The sequence below is a fragment of the Abrus precatorius genome, unplaced genomic scaffold (genome assembly GCF_003935025.1).
Source record: "Abrus precatorius isolate BTA unplaced genomic scaffold, Abrus_2018 Scaffold4, whole genome shotgun sequence".
Classification (NCBI taxonomy): domain Eukaryota; kingdom Viridiplantae; phylum Streptophyta; class Magnoliopsida; order Fabales; family Fabaceae; genus Abrus; species Abrus precatorius.
In genome coordinates, this window is record NW_020874384.1 from 7,708,054 (window position 1) to 7,715,165 (window position 7,112).

Genomic DNA, 7,112 nt, shown 5'->3' on the forward strand with positions numbered 1-7,112 from the left:
CACACCATTCTAGTAGTGGGTCTGCAAATGTCTCTTCCAATCCTTCCATATTTAATAGTAGTAAATTTGCTTATGGAAGTGTTGAGGGTCATTGTCCTCTTTGGGCCTATGTGACAATTGTACAAAGTAAAAAAGATGGAGGAAGGAATACTAGATGGAAATGCAATTATTGCAATGTAATTTACAATGGTTCTTACTCTAGAGTTAAGAATCATTTGTTGAGGGAAAAGGGACACGGTGTAGCAATTTGTACAGAAGTGTCAAATGAATGTATTGAAGAAATGAAACAAGTTAAAAGAATGGCCATTGAAAAAACTATACCTATGCAAGTGCCTTTACCTACTTAAACAACAAGTTTGAATCCACCTGTGGATGGGAGTAAGAGAAGAAGAGGAGGACCATTGGAAAGGGCATTTAGCAATGAGGCTACAGATCACTTGACTTGTAAAATTGCTTAGAATGTTTTATTCAGCCAATTTGTCATTCAATATTACTCGTAATCCATATTTTGTTAATTCCTAAACAATTGCTGCTAACACTCAAATCTCAAGTTTCTTCCATCGAGTTACAATGCTATAAGAACTTCACTCTTACGACACCAACAACATTTCATATCATGACCCACAACATATTACATCGACGCTTACACGCCCCATTCACAGCCTATTATACCGGCGTTAGCATGCCCCATTACACACATGCAACACTTATGCCTCACATGACACCCAATCCACATTTCATTCGCAATATACAACACTAGGCCCACATTGATTTCACAGTACACGACACATAACCTACAATTATTCATAATACACGGCACCTAGCCCCTTTTCATTTGTATTGCACGGCATATAGCCTACATCCACTACTAGTTCATGACATGTAGCTTACATTCATTTACACGTCACCGTACACAGTAATTTCCATCCAATACCTATTCTCTCGTCCTCACACATGATATTCACACGTCACGGCACATGGCCCTCATCACATTTCACAATCAACTTTCATTCTCTACACGTTTTCTACCCTCCAACTAAGCCACATTGCAATATTCTACAAAGTAACAGCGAATTACACACAAAAAGAGTAGCGTAGGGTCCCCCCTTATCTTGGATTGACGATCCACACTCGGATTTGACAAGGAAGTATCCTCCACACAGATTTCAGCCTAAAACACATGGAAGAACTCTATGAGAACCCAAGGACACTGAAAAACAAAGAAAAGGGTTGAACAATGGAAACTCTAACCATTAAAACTCACACCTCCAAGTGTTTCCCACACGGATTCAACCTTCAATCAAACTCCTAAACGGCTTTGGAGGTAATTAATCGGTAGAATAGGGCTTTGGGTCGAGAGGATTGAAGAGATTTGGGAGGGAATTTGAGAAATGAATCTCAAATCCCTAAACCCCCTTTTAAAACCCCTCAGATCACAACACTCTTGCTACAACGAGAAATTCTTGCTACAGCAAGGCATCTCTCACTACAGCGACGCTCTCTGTTGCCATAGCGAAAATCTCAGACGAAACTACATCCTGGTTTCTGTAGAATCTCGCTACAGCAAGACCCTCTTGTTACAACGAGACTGCACCCATAAATGTATCACAAACTGTTGCTCTGTTGCTACAGCGAGAAGATGATAGACGCATGTCTTTCACCCAGGGTCCTCTCGCTGCAGCGAGAATGCCCTGCACCAGCACTTAGCCTATTTCCAGCCCAATCCAGTCATGCACACATAAATACACACATCCATATAATTAATACACATAAACATCATTATTACGCACTTGAGTGCACGTTCCAATACTCATTCTCACACATATAAACATCGATAATTTATATTATCAAAATCTGGGGCGTTACATGATGCACAGAGAAGACTACTAATTAACTTCATGGCAGCATGTGATTCAAGTCTTATGTTGTTGAAAACAATTGATGGATCTGGTGAATACAAGGACAAGAATATATAACAAACCTCATTTTATCTACCATTGATGAAGTTAGAGCACAAAATGTTGTCCAAATAATCATAGATAATGCACCAGTTTGCAAAGTTGTTGGATCTATTGTGGAATCTGTGCATCCTTACATTTTTTGAACACCTTGTGTTGTGCACACACTAAATCTTGCACTCAAAGGTATTTTGTTCTAAAAAAAAAATACATCAGCTAATGAGGTTGCTTATAATGAATGTAGTTGGATCTCTCAACTTATTGATGATGTATACTTCATAAGAAATTTCATCATGAATCATTCTATGGGACTTGCAATGTTCAATCAATTTAATAATTTAAAATTGCTTGCCATTATCGAGACTCAATTTGCATAAACCATTATCATGCTTAAAAGGTTGAGAACCCTTAAGCATGGTCTTTAAACTATGGTGATTAGTGAGCAATGGTCTCATTATAAAGAAGATAATGTCCCAAGAGCTACCTTTATGAAAGAAACAATTTTAAATGACAGTTTTTGGGATAAGATTTATTATATCTTGAGTTTCACGAACCCTATATATGAGATGCTTCGTTCTTGTGATACCGATGAACCAACTCTTCATTTGATTTATGAAAAATGGGATGCCATGATTGAGCAAGTGAAATATGCAATATATCAACATGAGGGCAAGGAGTTAAATGAGTATTCATCATTTTATGAAGTGGTGTATAACATTTTGATTGATAGGTGAACTAAAAGTAACATACCACTTTATTGCTTGGCTCATTCACTAAATCCTAGGTAAAGTTAATTAATTTGCAAGTTTTAATTTATTTTACTTGTTGGGTTATAGTGAACTAACTTTAAGTTATTGATAGGTATTATTGTAGGCAATGGCTTAATGAAGCACCAAATCGAGCACAGGGACAATGGGATTTGTATAGGGAGAAACAAATGTTTGAGAAGCTACTTTTTGTATCCAAGATAAAGATTAGAGGCAACTCGGGAGTTTGTTAAATTCTCAAGTGATGGAGAAGAGATTGGTCAATTTGATTGTTTACAAGATACGTGGAACTTGAAGCCAAAAGAATGGTGGGTCATATATGGTGCTGCACTTCCTAAACTTCAAACTATTGCCTTAAAGGTCCTTCCACAACCATCCTCTTCTTCTTGTTATGAGCAAAATTGGACCACCTATTCTTTCATTCATTCCATGAAAAGAAATAGACTCAACCTTAAGAGAGTTGAAGATTTAGTTTTTATACATATAAATCTTCAATTGCTCTCAAGAAAGAGTAAGAATTATTATGAGAGTGAGACTAAAATGTGGGATATTGGTGGTGATAAGTGGAATCCATTTACAGGGGCTGATTTTCTTGAAGTTGCTACTCTTTTCCTTGATGAACAAATTTGGACGCAGTGCTTTTACTGATGATAGAGAAGGGAATGATGAGATTGACACTATTAGAGTATGAATGTTTAGCCTTTTTGTTGTTGATTGTATAACAATTTATAAATTTGTGTTTTTATTGGAATCTTATTTATTGAACTATATAATTCACTTTATGTTATATCATTTTGAATGGATTGTTAGACAATTTTATGTTATTTAATTATGTTTATATTAAATTTTATTTATTTATTTATTTATTTATATTATATATAGACGTACACTACTAGAAAAGTGCTATTTACAGACATATTTACAGACAGATTTGTGGATTATTTTTTTATTAGTTTTTAGAAAATTCATCTGTAAATCCATCTGTATTACAGACAGATTTAATCTGTCTGTAGTTTTCCCACCATTTGGCGCGAAATAGTATAGACAGGAATTACAGACGGATTTTTTCATCTATAATTTGAAAATATGAAGGAATTTTATAACAGTAGTTACAGACGAATTTATCCGTCTATAAATATGGCCGTTTTTAACCGACCTTTCAGGTGGCAAATTACAGGCAGATTTTTTCGTTTGTAAATGGACTTGACGAATTTACAGACAAAAAAATTCATCTATAATTTGTCACCTTAAACGCATCGTTTCATTAAACCCTTTACAGATAAATTTTTCTGTCTGTAATGACTGAAACCCATAAAACGTCGCCTAATAAATCCATATTTTACCATGTTTTTAGCATAGTTTTTGGTTAATAATTAGGAAAATAGTTCTAAAATAAACTTGAAAAGATCACAAAAATAATATAATTAGTATAAATTGTTTGTTTTGTTGAAATATTAAAAATTGTTTAAATTTTTGTAGGAGTTCATGCAAAAAGATGAAAAGTTGTTGAAAGTGCTTAAAGGAAGGATTAGAAGCTGAAATTGAAGAAGAACAGTCAAAGAATCAAGCTTGAAGAAATCCTAAGAGTTGGGCGTTACAACTCCAAGTGATTGGCGTTTGAACGTGGAAAGAACAAAACACAGCACTGGTATGCGTGGCTACTCTGAGTGATGCGCGTTAACACTCCAGCAACTGAACCTGAATAACTGCCATTGCATTCAAACGCACATAACCTAGCGCTCTGGCGCGCAACAGAGCGTGGAAATGCATAGCAGATGGCGTAGCAACGCAGAGCTAAGCACATAGAAGAAGCATTAATTGGAGTTTTGTGCGTTGAAACGCACATCACTTGAAGCCTTGGCGCGCAAGAGCGCGTTGCAACGCATAGCAGATGGCGTGGCAACGCAGAACTGAGTATCCAAGTAAAGTCTAAACTGTAACTTTGCGCATGGCAATGCAGAGCAGTTGCAGCCTTGGCGCTGAGCGTGTGGAAACGCAAATCACATGCAGCCAAGGCGAGCATCCGCGCGCCTTTACTCCAGCCACTATGCGTTTTGGCACAGATTTCTGCAACTTTATAACTTCTTCTTCTTACCAATTCTGGACGTTTGGAGCTTCTGTATCACTTTTAGAATATTCCAGAACACCTGGGAATAACTAACTATCAGAATTTCAAGGGTCAAGTTGAAGAATGAGAGGAGCTCTATAAATAGGAATTAGGAACTTTGAAATGGGGTCTTTTTGTCAATTTTCGTTTTTGGTATTCATTTTGTAACCGTTCTAACTTCTAAGGAAAGTCAAAGGGAGAAGAGAGGAGCGAATTTTGTTCTTCCTTGCTAGAGGAATCTGGAGGGAGGCAAAGTTATTGAGATGGCTCTCTACTTTTCATCTTCTTTTCTTCTTGCTTCTCTCCATTTCATTGTAATGTGTTTCTAACTCTTTTGTTAGGGATTTATGGATCTAGAATTGATATATTGATTTCGTTTTGACTCTAAACTTTGAGTATTTGATTTGATTGAGGGATTAATTATGTGTTTACTTGATCTTTGAATAGAAATTCAATTGATTAATCAAAGAGTAACCTTCACTAATGGAAATTGGGTTTGTTGCTTGGATCTAAATTAATTACCAAAACTCTTAACTTTCTTAGGGATAAGTGGTCTTAGTTTTGTAATCTTTTGGTTCTAATTCGTAATGCAATATTGAACTGAATTTGGCCTAAGGAATTAAGGAGATTTGGTTGAATATTAGGACCAATGAGTTGAGGAATCAATCTTTGGTTATTGTAAAGAGAAACCGATCGTCAATCAATCAAATGCTTGAATGTTTAGAGGCAGAACTGAATTGATATTAATATTCTAGTGAAATAAATTTCTAACTTTCCTCCATTCGTGATTCATTCTAATAGTACAAGTTAACATTCGATTTTTAACAATTTCTCATTTCCTTAATTTTGAATTTTACTTTCTTGCATATTGAAATCTGTTCAATGAATTGTTTGGTGCAAATGGTTATTATCTTGAGAATTGGTGAGTAAAAATAAGATCCTAGAGGATGATACTTGGGACTCAATCTGATTTTCACATTTTATAACTTGCTACAACTACCTAGTACACTTGCTAGTAGTGAAATTACACCATTTAAGTGCTGCGATAAAAAGCGTATAACAAGTTTTTGGCGCCGTTGCCAGGGATCTTAATTTTAACATCATTAGTAACTAGAGGATAGCTAGATTGTACCACTTACTTTCTGTTTTAATTCAGTTCTGTTTGATAGTTCAATTTCGTATTAAGTTTTGGTAGTTATTTTACATATATTAGCTGTTATTATTTTAATTTTTGTAATACTGCATTGTTGTTCTGTTTTTAAATAAATAGAGGTTATCTCTTTTATCTCTTGAAGAATATTTTGATTGTAATTTCTCTGCACTCCATTGCTCTGTGTTCTAATCAAATTTCAAGTATTAGTGTTTGTGTTCAGTTTTCCTTGTGTTATATGTGTGGAAAGAATAAAGACAAATTTGTTCTTGTATTTGATCCGGACATAGACAAAACTTTGAGAAGGATAAGGAACGAATTAAGGGCAGAGAGATAAGCTAAAAAGAAGTAGAATTCGCAGTTTACACTTTCTTCACCAAACTCAGCAGAAAAACAAGTCAATTCTCCAACTTCACCTGTAAATTCAGAAGCAAAGATGGCTGAACCTCATAGACAAAGGACTTTAGGAGACTATGGAGTACCTAATATGCATGGATACAGTTATTCTATTGTCAAACCAACCATTCAAGCTAACCATTTTGAGATTAAACCTGCCTTACTTCACCTAGTTCAACAAGATCAATTTTCTGGTTTAATTTCAGATGATCCTAACTTGCATATTTCTAATTTTCTACAGTTATGTGATACCATAAGGATCAATGAAGTCAGCGAAGATGCAATTAGATTAAGATTGTTTCCATTTTCCTTGAGGGACAAGGGAAAATGTTGGCTCCAAGCCCAACCACAAGGGAGAATAACTACTTGGACAGATCTGGTCAACAAGTTTCTCACTAAATATTTCCCACCTTCTAAGGCTGCAAAGCTAAGAGAAGATATCAAATCCTTCATGCAACAAGAAGGAGAAACTTTATATGAGGCATGGGAGAGATACAAGGAACTCTTGAGAAGATGCCCACACCATTGCATACCAGAATGAATGCAACTTGAAACCTTCTATAATGGGATGAATCCAACAACTAGAACCATGATAGATGCAGCTGCAGGAGGTTCTTTGAACACAAAATCACTAGAGGAAGCTCAAGGAATTATAGATATGATGGCCTCTTCCATGCATCAAAGCTGTAGTTTGAGACAATCAACAAGGAATAGTGGCTATGAGGCAAAACTTC

The 7,112-nt window shown here is 35.7% G+C and overlaps 1 non-coding gene across 1 annotated transcript; it reads right to left on the bottom strand.

Moving 5' to 3' along the window:
* Positions 1 to 6,802: 6,802 nt before the first annotated feature.
* LOC113866422 lies at positions 6,803 to 6,909 on the bottom strand. The gene has a single exon (XR_003505061.1). It is a non-coding gene; the product is annotated as a small nucleolar RNA R71 (small nucleolar RNA).
* Between the last annotated feature and the right edge of the window lie 203 nt (positions 6,910 to 7,112).